The sequence below is a fragment of the Dromiciops gliroides genome, chromosome 3 (assembly GCF_019393635.1).
Source record: "Dromiciops gliroides isolate mDroGli1 chromosome 3, mDroGli1.pri, whole genome shotgun sequence".
Lineage (NCBI taxonomy): Eukaryota > Metazoa > Chordata > Mammalia > Microbiotheria > Microbiotheriidae > Dromiciops > Dromiciops gliroides.
In genome coordinates, this window is record NC_057863.1 from 224867658 (window position 1) to 224895044 (window position 27387).

Below are 27387 nucleotides of genomic sequence, written 5' to 3' on the forward strand. Positions count from 1 at the left end.
AGAGAAAGGAAGACCAGATTAACTAGTGTGTCAACAGGCCCTCCGGTTTCCTATTGATCACTGCTACATATCAGCTATAAGACAACAATAACATTAGACATTTATATAGTATTTTAACATTTGCAAAGTATTTAACATATCACATCTATTTGAGCTTCACAATAACCTGCCAGGTAAGTTCTATAGGGACTGTTATCCTCCTTTAACAGATGAGGAAACCAAACCTCAGAGAAGCTAAGTGACTTTGTGTGAGTTCACGTCTCACAAGCATCTGGCAGGGTTGAACCACCTTGTCTCCCTTGAATTCAACTCAATTTAACAAATGTCCATTAAGCACCTGTTGTATGTTGGGCTAAGTGGGGGGGTCCTCAGTGGAAGAAAAGACATAGTTTGGGTAAGACATGAGCTGTAGAATACTGTCAAGTATACGATCCCTGGATATTAGACTGCATTCTACTGGGAAATGTGACACATATACAACCATGTACACAGAAAAATGTGACAAGCGTATTAGACAAGTTCTATGTGAGGTCTGAAGAGGGAGTCTTAAGTATTAAGTGACCTTCCACATCCCCAAACCATCCTAACCACTGTCATGAAAGTAAGGATTCAGTTGGTTGGGTTGGGTTGGGTTGTGAAGGAGACAGGAGATGGACATGGACATGGGGATGGGAATAGGGATGGGGATGGGAATGGACATAGACATGGACATAGACATGGAGATGGACATGGAGATGGGGATGTGGACGGAGATGGGGATGGACATGGACATGTAGGAGCTAATGAATAACAACAATCATTCCTGGATCTTCCCAATAAGCAGCCCTCTCCCAGTGCATCCTCTAGAGTTGCATTCAATGTCCTATGTCTTAGTAACAGTTCTCATATGAGAAGCAGAAAGGAATATTTAGCAAAATCCCTCCCATTAAAATTTAATAACAGGAGCACAATGAGGGGAAGAGGGGAGAAGTTTTCTCCTTACTTGCAGAATATTGACTTGTGAATCTGAAGTTTTGTGCTCATACTTCTGTACTTTGTACTTTTGGCAATGTGCTATCATAAAGATTAGATTCTTTTGTGGCTCCTTCTGTCCAAAGGCAATTATTTCCAAATACCTGCATTAGCCTAGGTAGTAGAGAAGACAGATGTGAGGAAGAACTGGGATAGTTTAGGTAGTAGAAAAGACAAATGTGAAATCAGATCTGATTTCACACTTATTAGCTGTGTGACCCTGGGCAAGTCACTTCACCTCTGTTTACCTCAATTTCCTCATCTATAAAATGAGAAGAATAGCACCTACCTCCCAGAGTTGCTGTGAGGATCAGATGAGATAATATGTGAAGAATTTTCAATTCTTCATTTCCCACCAACTGCCCTGCTTGGTTTGGACTCCAGGAACATAATTCCACCCTTCCTCCCAGGCAAGGTACCCGATGGCTCCATTCCCTCTCCCCTCTTTTCAGCTTCCTTCTGTGTACTAGATATGTGCCTAGTACATAGTAGGAGTTACCAAAATGGCTATTATTATTATCATTATTATATGAAGAAGACATCAGATAGCTTAGGTAGTAGAAAAGACAGATGTGAGGAAGAGGGTCAAAGCGCTATGTAACTGTCTGCTGTTGTCTTACAAAAAGAAAGGCTCCAATCCTAACTGCTGCTGATTTACCCATGTAGCCTTGGGCAAGCTGAAACTTTTCATATGAACTGACTTTGGTAGTTTTCTAAAAACCAGCACTGCTGCTCCAAACAATTGTTTGAGTGAAAATGTGTAATTATTATTCCACAGAAGTTTTAGCATCAGCCTAGAACAAATGAATCATCCACTCAATGTGGCCCCTTGGGGTCATTGTAATGATCTCAGAGCCTACCCAGCTCTCAGTACTTCATGTTTTTCTGCTTTAATGAAATTCACAATTAAGTTCTTAGATTTGTTCATGTGTAGGTGTAATAGGTTTAGTGGAATTATAAAGGTACCCGAACTGACATTTATGGAAACTTCATTTCAAGTACTTGCCTCTCCAAATGAGTCACTGTAATATGCAGGGCTACTCAAAGTGAAATGTGGGTTTCAGACTGAACTCAGAATTAGTCTGTTTGATGGTTGACAACATGTAAGTACTGGTCGATTTTGATTAGAAAATTTTGTCATTCTTCCTGAAGCCCAAAACAGATTGATGTTAAACAATATAATTCCACTAAAGTCATGGTTATCTGAAGGCTAGGCTTCTGGCGCTCACAAGTGTAACTGGAACAAGTCAGGAACAAGTCAGAAGCTCATTTCTTCCCTTTTCCCCAAAACTTTGGTGGTGTAGAGATAGCCCACAAGCATTCAGCCAAGAAGAGTTGTAGAATAGATGATTATATTTGGTACACTGTGATTGTTAGGTCGATTGACTAGAATTAAAAGAGTTTTGTGACTGGCAGGTGATATTTCCAAAAAAAAGTTAGACTTTTCTCAGGCAAAATCCAAGAAGAGAAAGAAGTGATAGGATAGAATAGAGGCAAGAAACAAGAAAATTGGGCAGAAAGGAAACAATAGCTATGGAAGTAGACTTTAGAAACCATGATATAAATAAATGATGATTGGGACTGTAAGCAGAAGATACTTTTGGCAATAAGAAGAAAAACAATTGTGGAGAGACAGAGACAGAGACAGAGAATTTGCAAAAAAAAAAAAAAAGCATAGTGTAGTAGAAAGAGTGCTGAATTTGGAGTCAGAGCATTTGGGTTGAAATCACAGCTCTACCAGTGTGACCTTTGGGCAAATCAAATCAAATTTCTGGGTCTTAGTTTCCCCAATTGTAAAAGGAAAGGATTAGATTAGGGTGTCTCTGGGGTTACTTCCAGCTTTGCATTTATGATCACAAAATTTATGGTATTACCTTATGGTATTAATCAAACACCATATATTTTTGATACTGTGCTAAATGCTGGGGATTCCAGAAGAAATGATATGGTCCCATCCCTCAAGGATCTTTCTATTAGGAGAAACATATATAATTATGTGAAAAATAAGAATACATATATAATAATGTATAATAAATACAAATAATTTGGGGAGAAGGAGGCATTTGCAATTGGGTAAAATCAGGAAATACCTTATGGAGATGATAGGTTGGGAGCTGAACTTTTGAAACAAAGAACTGTAAGAAAGCAAGGAGAAGAGGAAGTAAATTCCAAATTGGAGGTACAAAGGCATGGAGATGGAAGATAGAATGTTGTATGTGAAAAACAACCAGTTTGACTAACCTGCATGGTGAAAGATGAAAAATAATAATAATAACCAACATTTACATAGCACTTTAAATATTGCAAAATGCTTTACTGATATTATTTTATTTGATTGATCCTCAAAAATAGACTATAGCTATATACTATCACTATCCCCACTTTACAAATGAGGAAACTAAGGCTGAGAGAGCTTAAGTGATTTGTTCAGGGTCATATAACTTATTTAAATGTCTGAATCAGGATTTGAACTCAGTCTTCCTGACTCCAAGTCTTGTACTCTATACTCTGAGCCACCTAGCTGATTTGATGTTTTATAAGTAACACATAATAAATAGCTTTTTTTTTTAAGTGAGGCAATTGGGGTTAAGTGACTTGCCCAGGGTCACACAGCTAGTAAGTGTTAAGTGTCTGAGGCTGGATTTGAACTCAGGTACTCCTGACTCCAGGGCCGGTGCTTTCTCCACTGCGCCACCTAGCTGCCCCATAAATAGCTTTTAATAAGGTTAGAAAGGTGGTATTTCCATTCATAGTACTGCATGATGATGCTGAATCATCAAGAAAAAAATAAATCATCTTCATTGTCTTTTGAAAGACAGAAAAATGTATATCATTCAAAAATTTCAGTCATGAAAAAAACTTTTAAGATAAAAAAACTTACGGTTTTACCTTCAAGTATCTGAAGAATTCTTAATTTCAAAATTCTTTCAGGTATCAGATGTCTTATTGTACTAAATGCATTGTCCTGACATTCAAATTTAAAGCTGTATCACCAAATTAAAATTTTTCTAAACAATAACGGAGGTAATGGAGTACTAGTTTGAGAGAGATGCCTGGGAATTACTGAGAGGTTAAAAAGTTTGCTATATATGTCAAAGGCATAAGTTTAGCCCAGGTCTTTCATATTTCAAGCCTGGTTCTTTTTAACAACAGAAGCCTTACTTCCTCTCTCATTTTTCATTTATTCCTTTAAAGAAATAAAGTACAGGTGACAAAAAAGTCAATGTAATGATGCCTAATAGGTGTAAGTAATATGCAGTACATAGCAGCAGTATGACTTTCACTTAGAAAATGTCATAAAAAACGTCAAGGACATATGTGGCCAGAAAAGAGGGGTGAACAGGTTAAGTAGCAATAATTAAGAGACAGTTAAACTGCTGGATTCCTAGCAATGACACATTAAAAGACCAGACGATGATCACCATTGAGTCAGGCAGATCCCCTGTTGGGGACATATTAGAAAGACACGCATTCCCCCTGGGTGGGAAGGCTCAGGCAGATTTTGTTTTCTGTCCCAAGGGAGGGAGAACACCTACACTGTTGAAATCATGAGTGAGTCCCAACCTCTGAGCATCCCCAATCCTTTTCCTCCAAAATGGGTCTGATTCCATAGAAGTTATTGAGAAGGGGGGAAATGTTATCTTATTGTCTCATTAAAGTAATTTTCAACAGGATATGAATGATCAATGGGATAAATAATATGGTGTAGGCATTAGAAAGGAATAGTTGTATGTTTGTGTTTAATAGTAGAATTTGTTAATGAACTCCTTATAGGTTCAGTATGTGAGGGAGATTTTTTTTAATATCAAATGATAAGGACCTCAAGATACCCTTAGCTTACTTTACCACTGGCAAACTTGGTACCCCATATCTTAAAGGTTGCTGTCTCGCAATCAAATGGAAAACTGAGAAACATATAGGTAGTATGATTCTGTATCAAATCTTTTTTTTTTTGCCTTGTTCATTATTTCTCATATTTTAGAGCTTCTGTTTTCTTTCATGTTGGGTGAAGTAAAACATGAGTAACTTATAGAATCCTAGACTCTGTTGTAAAAAAAAAACACATAACCCTTTACCCTTGCTAACTTTTTATACCTAAATATGTACAGTTTATTGCATAGAGGGGAAGAGAAGGTAATAAGAATTTATATAGCACCTACTATACACCAGTCACTATGCTAAATGCTTTACAGATATTCTCATTCGATCTTTCCAACAATCTTGGGAGGTAGCTGCTATTATTATCTCCAATTTATAGTTGAGGAAACTAAGGCAAACAGAGGTTATGTGACTTGCCTAGGGTCATATAGCTAGCCAGTGGCTGAGACTAGGTTAGAACTAGGTCTCACCTGACTCCAGACTCAGTGCTCTATCCACTATGCCACCTATCTGTCTTATATACTATAATGTATATGCATGTCTGTTTTAAAAAAATTAACCAAAGTATGACAATGCCTTAATTATGTGTAGTAGTAGAGACCACTTCTGTTTGGAAAAGAAACTGCAACCTCTCCAAGAGAAGATGCTGCTAAATTTAAGAAATGTTTTGTTAACTTTGAGACACTGACAGCTGTAAGCAATCACATTTCTCTATCATCACTTCAGTTCATGGAAAAATGAAGCTGTTTACTTAAGGGATGTTAAGTTTAATTTTAATAGTGACTCCTAAGAAAGAGAAAATGTCTCTGATGTTTGACATGAGAAGGAACTAAGATTCCTCTAATTGGTTGCTCAGGATTTAGGAGTGATTACTTTTATGCAGCATTTCTTTTTTATCACTGCAAACACTTCCTTTTCCACAGCAAAAGCAGAGACATTGACTCACTATCAAAATACATACTTGTTGCTCCAGGGAGATGCATAGCTCTATAACAGTGTTAAGATTGTTCTGTGGAAGTCTGGTTTCCAGAGTCTTCTGCAGTGTTTCCTGTTAAATGGGAAATTAGTGATAGTGGTTAGGGAAAACATGTGTGTATGGTATATTATATATGCAATATATACATGTGTGTAATGTATATATGTAATATATTTATATATAGCATGGAGTCATTTAGCACATAAAATATCATATTTTTATGTATGTTGTGAATGTGTACTCATGTGTGTATGTGTATATATATGTATATATATATATATACACATACATACATACATACATGGATCCTTTAGCAAAATATCAGTCCTGGACTAAAATTTCTAGATCCTACATTGCCTCTAAGGCTGAACAAATGAAAATAGAAAGTAATTTAACCTGGAAAAGGTTAATAATAGGCTAAAGAAAAAAAAAGATTTGAGGAGGTGAGGATTTTTTCTTCTTTTTGTCAGATGAAAGACATTTTTGTGTAACTGCAAATTTCAATCTATACTAAAATATCAAATAATTACAGTTGTCAAGGGTTTTTCAGTCTCATATTCAGTGTTATATAAAGTGTCTAGAAGAGGATTTGTACTTTTTATTTGTCTTTGTTTATAAACTTCCTCTCTAATACTCCTGTAGCCCCCCCGCCCCCATACATGACCACCAACTCAATCCCACCATCTGAAATACCCAATTCCCTTTACCTTCTGGTTGTTGGAGTATCAATTCAAGTTCTATTTCCTCAATGAGGAATTGCTTGTCTACATCAACCAAAACTAATCAAGTAATTCTCTCTCTCTCTCTCTCTCTCTCTTTCTCTCTCCCTTCTTCCCGCTCTCTCTCTCTCCCTCTCTCTCCCTCTCCTGAGCGTGCACAGCATTTATTAATCATACCACTCCCTCAGAACTTGCCCTACTGCTGAATCTATGTTGAATGAGATCATCAATTATCTCTCCTATGCATTGCTTTGACTAACCAACTAGATTGTATGCTCCATTGGCACTGGGACCAGATCTATAATCTTGGTATTCTCCTTAGGGCATAGCATAGTTCATTCATTCAGTATGTATATATTTTCTTTCTATTATTTATAAAGTGACTTGTACATAATTGGTGCTCAAAAAAATTTTTTTTATTGGTTGGAGGGATGGTAAAAATGAATGGTTTTTCCTAAGATCCAAAGTGTGTGCGTGTGTGTGCATGTGTGTGTGTGTGTATGAGTATGTGTAAGATCCAAAGTATATATGTGAGTACATATATACAAATACATATATACTATATTATATTTTACCTTTTTTTTTTACAAGGAATATATTGATAATGCTTTAAAACCCTGAACTCTTCCTCATTTTGTAAAAGTAATATTCATTGAATGACTTAAAGTGAAGTTGGCATTGCCTACTTCATTTTCTTTGCCTTATTAAACAAATTTGTATCATAGATGTCCCTGACCAAAAGAATGCCTCACCAGTGACCAGCCTAGTGGCCTTTGCATGCTTAACTATCCCAGTCTTCAGAAAGCACCCTCAGGGGCAGCTAGGTGGCGCAGTGGATAGAGCACCGGCCCTGGATTCAGGAGTACCTGAGTTCAAATCCGACCACACACACTTAACACTTACTAGCTGTGTGACCCTGGGCAAGTCACTTAACCCCAATTGCCTCACTAAAAAAAAAAAAAGAAAGCACCCTCAGTTTGTTTTCCAGATTGTACTTGAAACCATTCCAGCATTGTAACTACAACAACCAAAACATCTTATTAATCATTTAATCTACATGTATGACATCAAGCTATATGCCTTCACTGAAAAAAAAACTTATAAACTCCTTTATCTAATAGAGATTTATGATCTCAAAATGTCATCTGGACTATAAAAAAATATTTTAAAATCTTTGACATACATCAAGGAAAGATAGAAACTAAAGACTTTGAGCTTGAATCTGGAAGTCAAATTGAACCAGTGGACAGAAATAGAAGCCAATACTGTGGCCTCTTAGACTCAAGACACACTGAGCATGAGAAAGCTGTGGTTAAATATGTTAAGAGACTTAGAAATAGTCTGAAATCAAGTCTCAATAGGATGAACACATTTAAAGTAATTAGTTTCAAATGGAACTATAAAATGGATCATAAGAGGTTTGAAAAGTATCCTAACAAGAACATGAAATCTATGCAACAATGAATAACGAAATGATAGTTATATTTGTGATGTATATCTAATTGCTATGATTAAAAATCGAATGTGTGGTCACCTTAAATTAGAAACTCAGTCTGCACCAGTCTTTGGGGCATTAAGCATTTATTAAAGTAAATTAGAGGTTAGTAAAGAGAACACGTAGAGAAAGAAAGAGCCTAGCTCCCTGCACCTCCTGCTCCTATAACGACCTCCAACCAAAAGGGCAGATCCCCTCCAGTGGAAGCTCCCTGTGGGCCCGTCCAGGTGCGGTCCCCCACACACACACACACCTCCAAGCTAATTGGCTGGTAGCATTGATTGACATGACTTACAGGCGAATAGATATAACTTCCGGATGTTAGTCACATGCTTTCTCCTCAGAGTGGCGCTGCCCTGGTTCTCACAATGTCTTTCTCAGCAGGGGGATGGCACTCTGATTCTCACATATGCGATTGACATATATCAAATAAAACAAATGAGTTATCATTAATCAGCAGCAGTACTACACACAGTACCATCAGACATTCTATACATATGTATATACATGTAATACATATGTGTGTGTATGAAAAGAGCTGTGAGATAGGAAGGGAAATCCAGTTAGAAGGTGCTACATGTAACAGTGTTTTCTGTGACATGCTTATGTTACTAAACTTCACTTGTTAGCCTGCTACTTGACTTGTTACCATATTAATTTTCATCGTTCTAAGTTCTAGGCCAACAGAGGTGTATTGGGGGGAGGGGCAGGGCAATGAGGGTTAAGTGACTTGTCCAAGGTCACACAGCTAGTAAGTGTCAACTGTTTGAGGCCATATTTGAACTCAGGTCCTTCTGAATCCAAGGCTGGTGCTTTATCCACTGCACTACCTCACTGCCCCAAAGGTGTATTTTTGATTAATTAATGTGTGCTCAAAGCCTTCATCCCAATTTGTTAAATAATATTTGACATATGCATAGTATATATATACATCTCATAAATTGAAACAACCTTTTTTCTCCATGAACAATTGCTATCTATTTTTCTATCATATCCTCTAATCTATGAGGATTAATTCACTATTAAATTTGTTGGCTATAAAATCTAATAACAAAGATAATAAATATTTGTCATAATTTCACCAAGAGAAAGCAGAGTCATAGCCAGTCACTGTAACTATAGATTCTTCTGGAAACACAGTTCCACCATTCAGTTAATTCAAGGTCACAAGCAAAGTTTCTTTTCAAGAATTCTCTTATTTTCTTTGCCAGATAAAATTTAAAATAGTTCCATCAGAGCAGCTAAGTGGCGCAATGGATAATGCTCCAACCCTGGATTCAGAAGGACCCTAGTTCAAATGTGACCTCAGACACTTGACACTTACTAGCTATGTTACCCTGGGCAAGTCACTTAACCCTCACTTCCCAGAAAGAAAAAAAAATTAAAATTAAATAAAATAGTTCCATCAATTAAGATTTCTCTTTCATTCTCTATGTTTTTTCTAATTTTTCTCCAATATCAGCTCTCTTTTCTCAGTCTTTTCATAGCCATTATAGGATCCTATCCTAGAATACTTTAAAACTGTTGCTCGCCAACTTACTCTGCCTCTTAGAAATGGTTTATAGAGTAACTATAGCCTCTTGTTTCTTTTGTCTTCCCATGCTTCCGTGTATTCATCTTATTAATTATTTCTTACAATGAAGCAATTTTACATTAGATTCATATTTCACTACTTCGTAGGCATCTACTTTGCTTCCAGTTCTTTGCTACTACAAAAACTTTCATAAATATTTTGGTATATATTTGTTCTTTCATTTTTATCACTGACCTTCTTGGGGGTATATGCTTAGCTGGGAGATAGCTGAATCAAAGGGTAAGGACATTTTAGTCATTTTGTTGGCCAAATTGTTTTCCGAAATAATTGGACCAATTTACAATTCCACCAAGAGGGCCAAAATCTTTATTCAATTATGAAAAGCAGTCACTTTATCCTTCTTTGAAATAGTCCACAGAACATTAAATATAAGAGAACAATAGCTAGGATGAATTCTTATCTAAGCTATGCTCAAATAGATGAAAATAATGAGATTTGCGAATGAGGATTTCAAATTACTTTTCATAAATTTTCCCACTTGATTTTCATAACAACCTTGTGAGGTTTGTGCTATTGTTTTACAGATGAGGAAACAAGCATAATGAGGTTAGTTGACTTCTCTAGTTGCTAAGTTTTTGAAGCACTATTAGAACCATAGTCTTCATGACTCAATGTTTTAACATTCTATTCATAATGTCACTCCATAGGAGAACCTGATGGACATCTAGGTGGTGCAGTGGATAGAGCACTGGCCCTGAAATTGGGAGGACCTGAGTTCAAATATCACATCAGACATTTACTAGTTGTGTGATCCTGGACAAGTCACTTAACCCCAATTAAACATCTGGGCCCCTCTCCAGTCATCCTGATATATATCTTGCCAGTGGACCCAGATGGCTCTGGAGGAGAGAGTGAGGCTGGTGAGTTTGCACAACCTTGCTTCACTTATATCCAATTCACTGCAAGCCATGACATCACCTTGATGTCATGATCCTCTTTGAGAATTGAAGGACAAACAACAACAACAGTAGAACCTACTACAGCTTACATTTAGAAGGATTACCTCCACACCAAGGTGAGATGTGATAGCATGATTAGGTGGAGTTGTTTCACAAGTAAATATATCTCACACAGACACTTTGGCTGGACAGTGAATGGAGTGCAGGATTGAATAGGAAGAGGAGAGTGAGCTAGATTTAGATAACTTTTGGGAAATTGAATTGTTCTTTCCATGACCCTAAACTTCTCCCTGAAGCACTGGCCCATCTTTCTACATCAGATTTTTCATGTTGCTGTATGAGTCATAGATTACAATAACCCAGGAAAAGGAATTAAAGTCACCCAAAAGGCAATGGTGAGATGCATGGTGGGTATGAAAAGGCTACAGCACATTTGCCAGTGAAGAATTATACAAAGTTGAATGGCAAAAATGATATCCTCAGACATTATATATGACCAGAAAAGGAGGTGCACTGTTCCTGTGGTGAAATAAAAGGAGAATTCGTAGGCAGCCCATATGCTTTGTGAGCTCCGGAGATCTAGAGGAAGGTTCTCAGCACTTTGAGCAGACCCCAGAGAGGGATTTATGGGAGGACTTAGGCACGAATATGACAGGATGAGAATGTGTGGATTAGTTAGAATCTATACCTTGGAGCAAGTACCTGCATCAATGAGCTCACATTTTAATTGAAATATTTTAGTATAGAACTCAATGAGACATATTCTTTCAGTTCTTAGGACTGTCATAGAAGTCGTCTGAACACTTTTAGGCCACCAGTTCAATAATTCACCAATTTAGTAATCTCTTGCTATTGTTGTTGTTCCATCCTGTTTGACTCTTTATGACCCCATATGAGGTTTTCTTGGCAAAGATATCAGAATGGTTTTGGCATTTCCTTCTGCAGCTCATTTTACAAATGAGGAAACTGAGGCAAACAGTGTTAAGTGACAGGGTCACACAGTCTGAGACCAGATTTGAACTCCGGTCTTCCTGGCTCCAGGCCTGGCACTCTATCCACTGTGCCACCTAGCTCCTATCCATGTTTATGCCTATCTTTTTCAAATTCAAGCAAAACATTTTTACAATTTTCCCTATTGTGTATGTCGTATTCTATTCAATTCATCATTCCATTCTGTTAGATATTTTTGGCCCCCAGTTCTGTTGTTTGGTATGTTAGCTATCTCTTCCAGCTTTTTGTCATCCACAATTATCATAAATAGGCCATTTTAGTCATTGTAGAAATAATTGATAAAAATTTGAGTAGAACCAATACAGGGAAAGAATTCTGCACAAAATATACTCAATATAACTTAATCATTAATCTTTGGGTGGTTCAATTATCTGACCAGCTTCACATACACCAAATTATATGTCTGTGGAGCCTAGATCTTTCCATTGTGTATATAAAGATAAGAGATTGTAGTCGAATACCTTGAGAAGATCCAGCCATACTCATTTATTTCTTTATACTTTTGTTGTTGTTCAGTCATTTCAGTTGCGTCTGATTCTTTGTGACACCATTTGTGTTTGTTTTTTGCAAAGATACTAGAGAAGTTTGCCATTTCCTTCTCCAATTTATTTTACAGATGAGGAACTGAGAGGGTCGCACAAGTAGGTGTCTGAGGTCAGACAAATTCAGGAAGATGAGTCTTCCTGATTCCAGGCCCAGGACTCTATCCACTGCACCTCCTAGCTGTCCTATTTCTATCAGATCACTCCTAATGCATTGACTCTTTTGAAAGATTTCAATGGAACAAAGTAAGAATACAATTAGTAACAATGGACTTGAAAAATACCTTACTTTATTTAAAAGAAAAAAGACACCAGATTTTAACCTCTTATTTTATGACAAAATTTCAGAATTAAACGTTCCCTGGAGGGGAAAAAAGGTATTTTCATAGCTTAAGAGAAATGAAAGTTCCATCTACATTAGTCACTTAGGATTAACTCCGTGAGAAAATGGTGCTCAAATTTTATGTATATTTGTATTCATGTATGTATTCATATTCATGTGTATTTTATCTATTGAACATAGTTTTGACAATAAATGTCAAACATGTGATCTTAGTAAATCACCACCCCCAAAAGCAAACACCACCTAATCCATTGCTGTTGAACCACAGTGCCATTTTGTTGAACTCTAAAAAAGTTTGGTTTTGAACAACCTTTTGCATCCATACTCTAACGTGTTTGACATCCTAAAAGCCAAAATTTACTTTAGGTAATGGGGATTGTGCCAGGATTGAAGCCACAGATTAGGAACCTAAAGAATTATTTTAGAGGAATAACATCTGCATTATTATATGATTTTCCCCTCAGCTGTTTAAAGAATTCAAAGTTATTACAACAAAAGAGGTTTGTTTATAAATCTTGGCCAATTTTTAGCTGAGGTTGCCTTTATCATTTCAGTGTTTCTGAGCCTCACTGTTTGGAAAAATATGTGGCATCATTGTGATGTAAACACCTAAAATTAAATACCAATGTCTGCGGAAACCATATAAAAGCAAGTTACAGCACTACAATTTAACTTTCCTCTTTGAGAGAAAAACAGGTTGATTACTTTTTAAAATACTTTAAGGAAAACTGAAGACTGCCTAAAGTTTTGTTTTGTATATCCAACTAAATGTTATTAAGTTCTTACTCTGTGATATGTTGTGCAAGGTCCTTAGGATACAAAGTTGGAAAATGACAAAAGCTTGTCCTCAGGAAGCATATAGTCTACTAGAAGAAGAATATGACATGTATACAGAGAGGTTTAATACAAAACTGGTTTTGATGAGGAAAAGGGAATCACCCAAATAAAATACTCAAGGATAATTTGATTACAAAAAGAATATTTTGGGCTGGTGGGTCAGAGAAGATGCTGAAAGTAACAATACCTGATCTAAGTGTTGAAAGAATTAGAAGATTCTGAAAGGTGGCAGAGAGATGAAAAGTGGGTATACTCTAAGCATGGATGATATCCTTTGCCAAAGCATAAAAACAGGAGACAGCTACTCCAAATTTGGGAAGAGCTAGCACTCTAGTTTAACTGGGATAGAGTGCTTGAAGAAGAAGAATGTGACATAAACTTAGAAAAGTAGGTGGTAGGTGGTAAAGATTTTAAAATACCAGACTAAGGAATTTCTATTTTATTTTATGGGCAAAGGGAAGGCATTCAACACTTTTGAACAGTGTAGTGACCTGTCATTAGCAAGATTATTTTGACAACTGTGGGGGAATGCGGAATGGGTACAAAGGAGAGAAAGCAAGAGAGCAAGAGCGAGTACAAAACCAGGTGTCACTACTAAAATAAATCCATGAAGAGATGGACTTAAACTAGGTTACCGATGTGAATGAAGGATAGGAGATGATTATAAAGGGTATGGTGGAGACTGAATTAACGGAATTTGGCAACTGCTTTGGATGTGGGAGGAAGAGAAAGCCATAGAGATCTTTAGTTGTTATTCAGTTGCTTCGCTTGTGTCTGATTCAGTGACCATATTTGGGGTTTTCTTTTTTTTTTTTTTTTTTGGTGGGGCAATGAGGATTAAGTGACTTGCCCAGGGTCACACAGCTAGTAAGTGTCAAGTGTCTGAGGCCAGATTTGAACTGAGGTACTCCTGAATCCGGGGCCTGTGCTTTAACCACTGTGCCACCTAGCTGCCCCTATTTGGGGTTTTCTTCTAAATTTAAAAAAAAATTTTTTTTTTAATGTTTTTGGTGAGGCAGTTGGGGTTAAGTGATTTGCCCAGGGTCACACAGCTAGTAAGTGTTAAGTGTCTGAGGCCGAATTTGAACTCAGGTACTCCTGAATCCAGGGCCAGTGCTTTATCCACTGCGCCATCTAGCTTCCCCTGGGGTTTTCTTAATGAAGATAATGTAGTGATTTGCCATATCCTTCTCCAGCTCATTTTACAGATGAGGAAACTGAGGCAAACAAGGTTAAGTGGCTTTCCGAGGGTCGCACAGCTACTAAGTGTCTGTTATTGTTTGTCCTTCAATCTCAAAGAAGACCAGGGCATCAGGGCAATGTCGTGACTCACAGTGAATTGGATTTAAGTGAAGGAGGGCTGTGCAAGGTCAGCAGCCTCACTCTCTCCTCTAGAGCCATCTGGGACCAGTGACAAGATATATATCACGATGACTAGAGATGGCCCCAGCTGTTTAAGGCAATTGGAGTTAAGTGACTTGCCCAGGGTCACACAACTAGTAGATGTCTGAGGTGAGATTTGAACTCAGGTCTTCCCAACTTCAGGGCCAGTATTCTATCCACTGTGTCACCTAGCTGTCCCAGTAAGTGTCTAAGGCTCGATTTAAATGCATACAGATTAGACCTCCTAACTACAGCCCAGGCACTCTATCCAGTGTGCCACACAACTGCCCACATAGAGATCTACTGATTGCTAAACTTTTAGTATGAGCATTTACACCTTGGGAAATGAACAAATGTTACAAATTAGAGTTCTGATTTTATGGTTGTGTTAATTGTTAGGATTTAAGACAGAGCTGGAGAAAAATATTAAGAATACAGATTAGGGGGCAGCTAGGTGGCTCAGTGGATAAAGCACTGGCCCTGGATTCAGGAGGACCTGAGTTCAAAGCCAGCCTCAGACACTTGACAATTACTAGCTGTGTGACCCTGGGCAAGTCACTTAACCCTCATTGTCCTGCAAAAAAAAAAAACCAAAAACCAAAAACCAAAAAAAAAGAATACAGATTAAACTTAAAAGTGCATCCTGCACATTTCCCCCACAGAGATTCAATTGTTAAACATTTACCAGCACATATTAGCATGAGGGTCACTGCAAGGTTGTGTTGCCATTAGCAAGAGTGTTTTGAAATAACATTGCCGGTACAACTAGTTGAAATAAGTATGAATTGTCATGGAGTGGGTTAAGTATATACCCAGATGATCACGTACTTCCTTTAACTTTACTTTCATCTACTATAGCACTTGTCATATTTCACTTTGTGTTATTGTTATTTCTATAATTGTCTAATCTGCCCTGCTGGGAATCATAAACTCTCATATTCCCAGCATGTCACTAATAACGTATATGACCTGGGGCATAGCAATTCTAGCTTTGGGGGGCAAAGTCTCTTCATCTGTCTTTAGGGTCTCTTCTATTTCTAATGTACTATAACATATGGTTTACTGTATTTCTATGCCTTCTTCACCTTTGTCTCTCCCTCAGTACCTAGCATAGTTCACAATCACATCATCAATGTTCTTTGAATTGAATTAATGTTTTCAAAGTGTCACTTAGCCCCTCTGGACTTTGGTTCCTTATCTGTAAAAGTGATGTGGTTGGACTCGATCTCTGAAGGCCCTTCCAGCCCTGTATCTAGGATTGTACAAATTAGTATCTCAAGATAGAAACTGTTTCTTTTTATTAAGTGTGTGGTTAGGAATAAGAAGTTCCTGTTCTGCTCCTCTAAGATTGTCTAAAATAAGTATTAATGAGTAGAATGTGCTGAGGGATCAGCTGGCTAAGCATCTTTTTTTTCTTATTTAAAAAATTACTAATTCATATGAATTGCATTAGAACTGTGGTCTTTCTTTCCTTTCATTCTTTTTCTTTCTTTTTCTTCTTTCTTTCTTCCTTCTTACCCCTTTCTTTTCTTCCTACCTTCCTCCCTCCTTCTCTTCCTTCTTTCCTTCCTTCCTTCCTCTCTTCCTTCCTTTCTTCCTTTCTTCTTTTCATCTTTCCTCCCTCTCCTCCTTCCCTTAACCCTTCCTTCTTTCTTCCCTCCCTCCAATCCTTCCTCCCTCTTTTCTTTCCTTCCTTTTTCTCTTCCTTCCTTCTTTCCTCTTTTCTTTCTTCATCATTAGGCCCATTCTAAAGAGGGTGTCAAAGACTAGACAAGGCAGAGTGTGACATGAGTGACCAACTCTTGAATGATCAAGGTTTCTCAACCTGAGCACCTGAATCCCCCTTAGGTTGGAGCTGTGGCAAAGGGAAATCAGAATTGCTGAGCCTAGCAAGTTCTTCTCCTCTTTCCCTAGGCACCGGTGTTGTATGGAATCCAAGAAGCATGAAGGGAATAAACCCAGCCAGGACGGGGGAGGGGGGCAGGGGGGTGTAAAAAATGTCATTATCCCCCTGGCATAACTCCTAAGAGGAGGCAACAGAGTACAATGGAAAGTGTTCTGGATAGAGAGTCAGAGGACCCATATTCAATTACTGTCCCTGCTACTTGTGACCTGGTTTACCATGGGCAAATCAATTCATCCTTCTAGGTCTCAGTTTCCACATCTGTAAAATGAGAGGATTAGACTAGATGAGAACCTGAAAAGCTGAATATAACACCCCTTTTAGCTCTCAATGTGTGATCAAATGATAAAGGAAGAACACATATAACACCATATAGTACAGATAAGCCTAAGTAGGGATTGACTACTATATCCAATGTACTGCCCACTCATTCCTGCAATCTAGTCTAGGCTTCATACATACCTTCTTAGCAGTAGATTGTAAACTTGTTGAGGGAAGGGATTATTTCATTTTATCATTCTGTTGTAGAATCCAGTACAATGCCTAGTACATAGGCACTTTAGACAATGCTTATTATTTAATTAATTCCTTCATTTTTTCTCTTCCTGCCCACAACTCGTAGGCCTGCCTGACCAATGAGACACCAGCTTGGTTCCCTCTGGCTCAATTTTCTAAATATTCTGGCTAACTATCCTCACTGGGGGGGCAGCTAGGTGGCACAGTGGATAAAGCACCGGCCCTGAATTCAGTAGTACCTGAGTTCAAATCTGGTCTCAGACACTTGACACTTACTAGCTGTGTGACCCTGGGCAAGTCACTTAACCCCTCATTGCCTTGTCAAAAACAAACAAAAAAAAAAAAACAAAACTATCCTCACTGGGGAGAATCCAGCTGGATCTTGCTGTTCCCTATACCTTGGGAAGGGCATGAACATTCCAGCAAGCCAAAAATATTTCAGCAAATTAAGTATCTGATGTCCCTCTGAAACCCTTTTTTCTATGGCAGATGATTCTCAATGACAACCTGTCATATGAATTTCCCTTTAATATGCTCTCAATCAAGAATTCAAAGTGAAAATCAGTTCAACAACAACTCATTGAACACTCAATGTGTGCAAGGCATTTTTGGGGGGGGTGAGTCAATTGGGGTTAAGTGACTTGCCCAGGGTCACACAGCTAGTAAGTGTTAAGTATCTGGGGCCGGATTTGAACTCAGGTCCTCCTGATTTCTGGGCTGGTGCTCTATCCACTATGCCACCTAGCTGCCCCAAGGCCTTCTTAAAATACACAGTAAGATGAAACAATTTCCTTTTTAAGATGCTGTCTCCTAATGATTAACCTCCTATCAAAGGACTGATTGGTTGTGTGGATGGGTATTTATTCTATTGTCTGTTACCTTGAATAAAAGAACAGTTTTGCCTTGCCTTTATTTTTCTTCTTTTTATTTGTTCTTTTAAACTTAAGCCTGTTATTTCATGTTCTGAAATGATGCTATCAGCCTCAGGAAAACTTTGAAAAAAATAGCTATACTTCTCTGTAAATGAGCCAGTGGATAAAGAACGAAGCCTCTTCCTGCCTTCACATTTAATTTTCTTAACATTGTCCACTTACATATCCAAATATAGCCGACCCACAGGCTAAGGTACTTGTCATTTCTTTTCCTTTTCTCAGACCAAGTGGTCTCATGCTTCCTCTCTAAGGAAATACAGAGGTATCACTTTTTTGCTCTGGTGTTTGCTACGAAAGGCAAACTGTCAACAGTGCTTTTGTAAAGGGCAACTTCTTTATAATCTAAATCTCAGAATATTTACTCAGCTTACTGAAATAGCCAAGCGACATTAGCTAATTTTGTGTTTTCCTTCATGTAAAAATTCTAATGGGATGTCTCATAATTAAAATAATAAAACAATGTATAAAATTCTGAACTTAAAAACAGGAAAATTAGATTGTTTGCTTAGCAGCGAACCTCCCAACAGGGTTCCATTGAATAATAATCTCCTGCTATGTAAAGTACTTTTTATGTGTCAAAACCACTTCCCATAGACTTTAAGGGATGCCTCCTAACAAGCTTAATTTCAGAGTTTTTTTGGTGAATTTGCCAAACTTCAAAATATATTCTAAAGTGACTCATTGACATTTGTGATGCATAAAGAGATCCACTAACCTTTGCTTAATTAGGCAGAACCCTATTAGATGTCTCCTCATTAATATGAGAGAAATTTACAGAGCAGCCATTAAGTTACTACGAGATTAACAGAATTATTATGAATCATACAAGTATAGAAGACTTTATTAGTTATAATGCTCACATTGGTATTTAAACTGCAACTCAAATCCCACACAATTGATGTCATGGGGTCTTGAAAGAAAAAAAGACATTTATCAACTTGCTATTGGGTAGGTTTTCAAAATGGAATTCATTTTCAATAGGCATTTTCAATGTTTGAACAGCTGTTAAATTTTCAGAGAACTCTGCTAAGAGCTTTACTTTCCATTTACCTTTTTTAGTCATCATAGAAACCTTAAAGATCTCAGGGTCTTCTTTTGACATCTGCTGTTTATAGCCAGTATTTGAAAAAAAAAAAAAACAAAACACAAATTTAGTGGAAGACCTATCACTAGCAACTTTTGTGCCCAGGTAAATGACACAAAATCACCCTCAATGATACTGGGAAGGATTCCCAGAGGAGGAAGCAAAAGTGTGACATCTGATAGCTTCCTATTTTAACTGATTTTCTTTTTTGAAAGATTGGGTCATTCTAGCCCAGGCTAGAAATGCATGAGTCACTCATGGATCCAATCTCAAAGCTGATCAGATGTATGGAAGCTTCAGTTTGGCTGATCTGGGCCAGTTTGGAGATTTTGAGACATCAAAAACACCAAGGTCATTTAATGCATCCTGGAACATGAGCAATTGCCCTGACTTTTGCCTTGCCATTGGACTTTGATGACTCTGGAAGAGAGAATTAAGTTCCAGAGGCAACCGTGTAGTTCTGTTACAGAGGGTCATCATATTAGTGCTGGTCTTAGCATGAATCCCCAATTGGCTTAGCTCTACTATAACCCAGTCCCCTTGACTTAAGAGATCTACCAGCCTCAGACTCCCCCAGTAGTAGAAATTACAGACTTGTACCATCACCCCTTAATCAGCTTACACATGTTATTCTTGATAAGAGAATTGTAAGGCAATGTGATACAGTGACTGAGCTCATCCTAGAGTAAGAAACCCTCTTTAGATAGTATATTATTGCAGATGTGAGAATTGGAATGAAACCCCCTGCTGGAGAGATATTGCAGGAAAGCTCCGCCATGAGAAGAAAGCATGTGATTTAGAAACTATGTGACTTTAGCATCTGGAAGTTACATCTGTAGAACCGCCTGTGGGACCTGTCGATCAGAGCTACCAGACAATTATCTTGGAGCTATGTGTGTGGACAGCCCTGTTTCCAGTTTCTCAGGAGGCTTCTGGGAGGAGCTGAGGAGCAAGCAGGCCTTTCAGTGGGAAACTTCAGCAGGGGAGGAAGAGACAGGCAGGATAGGGAGAGAAAGCAAATTTCATACTTCATCCACGTGTTTCTCTTTACTTACCCCTAATATACTTTAATAAATACTCAATGCCCAAAGATTGGTGCTATACGTTTTCTAATTTAAGGTGACCACTCATTAGATTTTAGACATCGTAGCTAGAATTTTAGTCCCTTACACAGATGAGTTGCTAATCTAGATTGGGGAAGGAGTTTCCACTTGAGGAATTCTCTACATGAGGTAATTATAAGACCAACATCTTTACCACCACTACTATCCCCCAAAAAATATACCAACAAATCTTCATTTGTTGTTCAGTCATTTCAGTGATATCTAACTCTTTGTAACCTCATTTGGGGTTTTTTTGGAAAAGATACTGGAGTGGTTAGTAATTTCCTTCTCCAGATCATTTTACAGATGAGGAAACTGAGGCAAATAGGGTTAAGTGACTTGCCCTGAGTCACACAGCTAGTAAGTGTCTGAAGCTGTATTTCAGAACACGAAGATGAGTCTTCCTGATTCTAAGCCCAATGCACCACCTAGCTGAGCTTCAACAAGTCCACAATTAAAGGCTAAAATTGCCTCTATATTTCTTTTTTCTAGTTATATAATTTTTTAAAATAAACATTATTAATAGTTTTGGGTTCCAATTTTTATCCCTCTTTCTCTCCTTTCCTTCCCTCCTCCCTAAGGCAGCAAACAATTAGATATGGGTTATACATGTATGATTATGTAAATCTTGATCATATTTGTCATTTTGTATAAGAAAACTTGATTAAAATTTTAAAAATGAAAGAAAGTGAAAAATATCATGCTTCAGTCTGTGTTCAATCAATATCAGTTCTTTCTTTGGAGGTGGACAGTATGTTTCATCACTAATGCTTTGGGATTGGCTTGGATCATTGTATTGTTGACAATAGTCAAGTCATTCACAGTTCTTCATCAAACAATATTGCTATCTCTGTGAAAAATGTTCTCTTGGTTCTGCTCAATTCAGTATATATCATTTGATACATGTCTTTGCAGGCCTTTCTGAAGTCATCCTGCTTGTCATTTCTTATAACACAATACTATTCCATCACCATCATATACCACAGTTTGTTTAGCCATTCCCCAATTGGTAGGCATACCTTGATTTCCAATTCTTAGCCACCACAAAGGAACTGCTATAAATATTTTTGTAAAAATATGTATTTTTCTCTTTTGGGGGATGTTTTTAGGATATAAATCTAGCCTTGGTATTGCTGGATCAAAGGGTATGCACAGTTCTATAGCCCTTTGGGCATTGTTCTCCAAAGCTCTTCAGAATGGTTGTATCTTTTCACAACTCTACCAACAGTGGATTAGCAGTCCAGTAAAGCTTAATTCTTACATATTGCTTAAATAATGCTATTCCATGATTTGTAACCATATAGTGATATCAGAAAAAATATTGATATTAAAATATAAGCTTCCTTTTGAAGCATAAAGTTAAAAGTTCTTAAAAGCAGCACAGTTTTGCAAAGTATGCATTCAATAAGTTTTATAAACTTTGAACTATATTGTTGTTTGTCCCCAAATATTTGTGTATTTTTACTTCCTTCTACTTCTATCAATAAAGTGTTAAAAAAATAAAGACTAAGAAAGATGCAATCAAGCCAGTTTTTATATGGAAAATTCCTCCTTATTGTGGTTGAGAATACAAGTTTTAGACAAGATTGGCTGGAAGTTTTCAGAGGAATGAAACACCCTTTTGAGAAACCAGACCTTAGTGATTAATGTATACCAGAATACTTTCAAAATATAGGAAGCAAATGCAGGAACAATTAAACATTAGAACTTTTCCAAGTGTGGTGGCTGTAGTTTTCTTATTGTATTTCTAATTTATTAGATGATATAATTAAATTAACATATTGGGTTATTTGTCCTTTGTGTACAATGAGTTTATTTGGAATTGTATCATTTGAAGTTCTCTATCAATTGACCTTACTATTAGGGATGAAGGTTAGCCAATTCCTAGATATGCAGATATTACTGAGGTGGGATGAAGTTGGTTCTAATTCATTTAATCCAAATAGTTAGGCAAAGCACACTGGAACAAAAGGCATTAGAAGGTGAGAGAGTTTATCTTATAACTATGGAATAGCACCAAGAGAAGGTGCAGACAAGCAAAAACAAATTTAAAAATAGGTAAAGTGAGAATGTAGGAGGAATTCATCAGTTTGTTTTGACACTTGATTCTTGTTCAACATTCTAAAGGCATAGGGTTCACACAGTTCAAATGACAGGCGATGGCTTCCGTAGTTTGCTTCATGAGAAGGTTCAGTATCTCAGAAGCAGAGGAAGGTAGAGTGTGTTGTGATCATTGTATTTTATTGAATTCTGGAGTAAAAAATATCATTGACCTTTATGACATCTACTTTTCCTTTTGACTATTTTCATAAGTTTTTAAATTTGTGAATCTGGAGCTTAATTAACAACAATCTCATTCCTTTTCTTGCCTTCCTTCTCATGTCTGTCTTTTTTTTTTTTTCAGGGCAATGAGGGTTAAGTGACTTGCCCAGGGTCACACAGCTAGTAAGTGTCAAGTGTTTGAGGCTGGATTTGAACTCAGGTACTCCTGAATCCAGGACTGGTGCTTTATCCTCTGCTCCACCTAGCTGCCCCTCATGTCTATCTTCTAGCATCCTTTATGTTCACTAAATTTCCCCCATAATGATATTTTCCATAAAGAAAAGGATGCATTCCTCACTGCAGTATAACTAAGTCTGGGTATCAGGAGGTATGGGATAAATATTTCAATTCAATTAAACAAACATTAAATGCCCTTTATGTGCAAGGGATGGTGCTAGGTCTGACGCTGTGTTTGTCTTCTTGTACAAATAATTGAGTGGTCCCGCTCTAAAATTTCCACTTATGTATCCAGCATTGTGGATTATACCATAGCTGGATCATAGCAAAGCTTATACCTGGATCATGTGCACATACCAACATTTTCCTCTAATACAGCAACCTACAACTGGGCAAGTCACTTAATCTCTTCCAGCCTCAGTTTCCACACCTGTAAAATGGTAATGATAACACCTACTTTAAAGTAGTCAATATATGTTAAGTATTTTTGCAAACCTTGAATTGCTACATAAATGAAAATAATTATTACAGCTATTACATCACAAAATTGGATCAACTTTAATTAAAATTTTAAAGTAAATTTAACTCCTAGCCTGTCTACACACACACAAAAAATTATATTTGAAGTTACTTTCTTATATAGCTATTATTTTTATTCTAATAATAATAAGAAGAAGAAGCAATTTTGGGATTGAGTTTCAAGCTATCTGAAAGAGATATAATACCCAACTCTCAGAAAATATCCCAAAAGTTATTAGCAAAATAAAAAGTGAACAAAAATATTAACAACTTTCAACTTAATGCTCACTTTTCCTTTGCTATATAGTCTTTATTAAACTATTCACATATCAAGATCATCTTTGATGAATATGAAAAGGGGTCAGGCAGACTTTCCTAAATAATACTCAATAGAAGACTGCAACTTTATAGTCTCTCAGTTAACTAAATGATACAAAACATTTAAAGTTGCACTATTTACTATTTGTTTAAAAATCCTTTCATATAGTAGAAAAATTAATTATTAAATCCTCTTCTTCAACAAGATTTCTCCCATGCATCTGTTAAAATTATATGATTACTTTTTTTTTTTTTGGTGGGGCAATGAGGGTTAAGCAACTTGCCCAGGGTCACACAACTAGTAAGTGTCAAGTATTTGAGGCCACATTTGAACTCAGGTCCTCCTGAATCCAGGGCCAGTGCTCTATCCACTGTGCCACCTAGCTGCCCCCATGTTACTATTTTTTACAATTTTAAAATAATCAATAGTATTTAATGCTCTTCTGGTTCTGCTCACTTCACTCAGCATCAATTAATGTGTCTTTCCAGGTTTTTCTGAAATCTGACTGCTCATTGTTTCTTATAGCACAATAGTATTCCATGGAAATCTCCTCAATTTCCAATTCTTTGACACCATGAAAAGAGCATAGCATATTACTTACTATTGAAGAATTATGCACCAAAGTAGCATCATTCAAGGAAAATATGATAAGAATTGGGAATAGAGTGGTGGGTAAGAGATGGACATCCCTTATATTCCATTGGTATCAAGATGTCAGAAAATCAACCTGTCCTCCCATTCCATCTTGTTGGATTAATCCCATGTGGTAGATTTATGGGGGGAGTCACACAGGGTTGAAAGATATAGATGGGTTGTTGTGATTTGAAATGATGAAAATGAATATCCTCCTTCCCATCAGTGAGCTCACAGATCCATTGAACTACCAAGCAAATATTTTATATATATATATATATATATATATATATATATATATATATATATATATATATATAAAGTTTCTACTATGCAGCAGCTAGGTGGCACAGTGGATAGAGCACTGGCCCTGGAGTCAGGAGTACCTGAATTCAAATCCGGCCTCAGACACTTAACACTTACTAGCTGTGTGACCCTGGGCAAGTCACTCAACCCCAACTGCCTCACTTAAAAAAAAAAGTTTCTACTATGTGCTGGGTATTGTGCTGAGTGCTAGGGATACCCATGCCCTCAAGGCATTCACATAGTTACATATATCTATATATCTATCTATATATCTCTGTATCTCTGTATCTATCTATTTTTTTCCTTGGCTTCCTTAAAGTCTCAGATCAAATCCTACCTTCTTCAGAAGGTCTTTCTTAGTCCCTTTTCTCCACCCCATCCCCATCTTCAGTTCTTCCTGCCTTCCCCTTTCAGATTATTTTTACCTAATAGACTTCCTTTAAGGAAGCAGGAAAATCAAGATTCAGACTCAGGATCAAGTGAGTGTCTTGTGCTTAGTAATGTTGGCTGAAGTAAATTTAATTGATTAATACCATTTAATTGTTCCACAGCTTATAAATACCTTTCTAATTAAAAAAAAATGCCTACTAGTAAGATTACCAATTCCAGTAAACTTTTAAGATTGATAATATCAGGAGAAAATTTTTTGAAAAACATTATTGAGGTCTCACCAGAACCTGACTACCTTGGGTGTTGCCAAGTTGACTCTGCTTTCACAAGAAGTTATCAGCAGACAAGCCACAATCAAGGTTGGTACAATTGGCCGTGTAGCACATAGAAAGTCAACAGTAGTAAAAACTATTTCTGGAATTTATACTGTCTGATTCAAAAACAAGCTGGAAAGAACTATTAACCATTAAGTTGGTGAATGCTGATGCTAAGATTTACAAACCTGATGACCCAAGTTGTTCTTAGCCAGAATGCTCCAGATCTTGTGGAAATAGCACACTTTATGAAATTCCTTTAGACATTTCCAGGAACTAAAGGAAACTTCAAATTAGTGGGATGTGTCTATTTTGCGGATTGTCCTGGCTGCATTATGTTGATGGCTACCATGCTGAATAGTGCAGCAATTATAGATATAGCCCTACTATAAATAGCTGGTAATGAGTCTTATCCTCAGCCTCACACCTCTGAGCACCTGGCTTCCAAGGGAATCATGAGATTGAAACACATTCTAATTCTACACAACAAAGCTGATTTCGTGAAAGTTGGGCTAAGGAACAAAATAAACAGATCCTTGCATTTGTATAACGTACAGTTGCAGATGGAACTCCTATCATTCCAATTTCTGCCCAGCTGAAGTATAATACTGAAGCTGTCTGTGCATACATAGTAAAGAAAATTGCATGCCCCGCCTTCAGAACACAGACTTATTGTTATTCAGTCTTTTGACATCAACAAGCCTGGTTGTGACGTTGATGACCTTAAGGGTGGTATGGAAGGTGGTAGTATTTTCAAAGGAGTATTAAAGGTGGATCAGGAGTTGGAGGGCAGAACTAGCATTGTCTAAAGACAGGGAAGGGAAATTCATGTGTATCACTTTTTGCAGAGCATCATGATCTTCATTGGATATTTCCTACTTCTTGTTAAAATGACTTTTAGGTGTGCACACTGAAGGAGACAAAAAAAGCTGCAAATGTGCAAATTGCCCAAGAATTAAGTGCTCATGGTGAACATAGACTTCTTGTTTACTAGAGGAACAGTCAGGGCAATAAGGATTGATTTAGGTAAGGTCATTCTCACCAATCCTGTGTGCACAGAAAAAGGAGAAAAAATTGCCCATAGTTAAGAATTAAGAAACGTAGTTTTAATTGGCTGGGGTTAGAAGAATGACAATCAAGCCAATGGTAGACTAAAGAACACTACTGAATGCCTGATTTCAGCTGAGGAAAGAGATTTTACTTAAATCTAGGGGTATATTTTCAGAGCAATAATGGAGAATTAATTTCATAGCTCGTTACATTTAGTGAACACTGGGTAGTTTTCTCATTTCTTGTGATGAAAATTTTATCTCTGGTATTAAAATACTAGTCAGTGTCTACAATAAATATAAAAATTAACACAATGGGGGATTTGTTCCCCATTTTAGCAGAAATTAATCACTTTCATACTACATGTCTGATTTAGACATCACTGTGGGTTTGAAATTAAGATATGCTTACAGTAGTCATGCCATCTTCACTGTAAGTACATGTAACAAAACCTGTGAAATAAGGTTTTCCTTATTTTTTTTAATTTTTTTGGGGGGGGCAATGAGGGTTAAGTGACTTGCCCAAAGTCACACAGCTAGTAAGTGTCAAGCGTCTGAGGCTGCATTTGAACTCAGGTCTTCCTGAATCCAAGGCCAGTGCTTTATCCACTGTGCCACCTAGCTGCCCCCTTATTTTTTCATTGTATAGGACCAGGCTTCAAAAATTGTTTCAACAGTAAAATACTTTAAGAAATAAAACTTTTCTTGAAGATCAAACTAAAAAAATATTACTGAGCTTAATTTTTTCTGTGAAAGAGGTGAATGGAATTTGTAAATGTTGAGAGTATTCATGTCTATTTGCATAACTATGCAGATTTTAAAACTATTTAGTGGAGACCATTGTTAATAGGTCAATTTGCGCTTTTTTTCTGGGAACCTCAGATTTTTGGAGAGTTCAACATTTTTTATATAGCTAAATAGACCAAATCCTTGTGACAATTAAAAAGGTTTGAGAAACATAGTTTCTGGGTAATTTAATCCTTTTACTAATAAGGTCAGCATGTTATTAATAAAAGGATGGTCATCTGGCCATCTCTGTCTTAGACCAAAGACAATCATGTTGGGCTCTGGGCTTATTTGTTCATTTGAAAGAGGAGTAACACAATCAACTGATTATTTAACACACTGGGA

The 27387-nt window shown here is 37.1% G+C and overlaps 1 protein-coding gene and 1 pseudogene across 1 annotated transcript in view; both read left to right on the plus strand.

Moving 5' to 3' along the window:
• The window catches only part of ARHGAP6 (Rho GTPase activating protein 6), a 670816-nt gene that overhangs the window by 448200 nt on the left and 195229 nt on the right, over positions 1-27387 (plus strand). The window lies entirely within an intron of this gene.
• Positions 651-26362, plus strand: LOC122746009 (annotated as a pseudogene).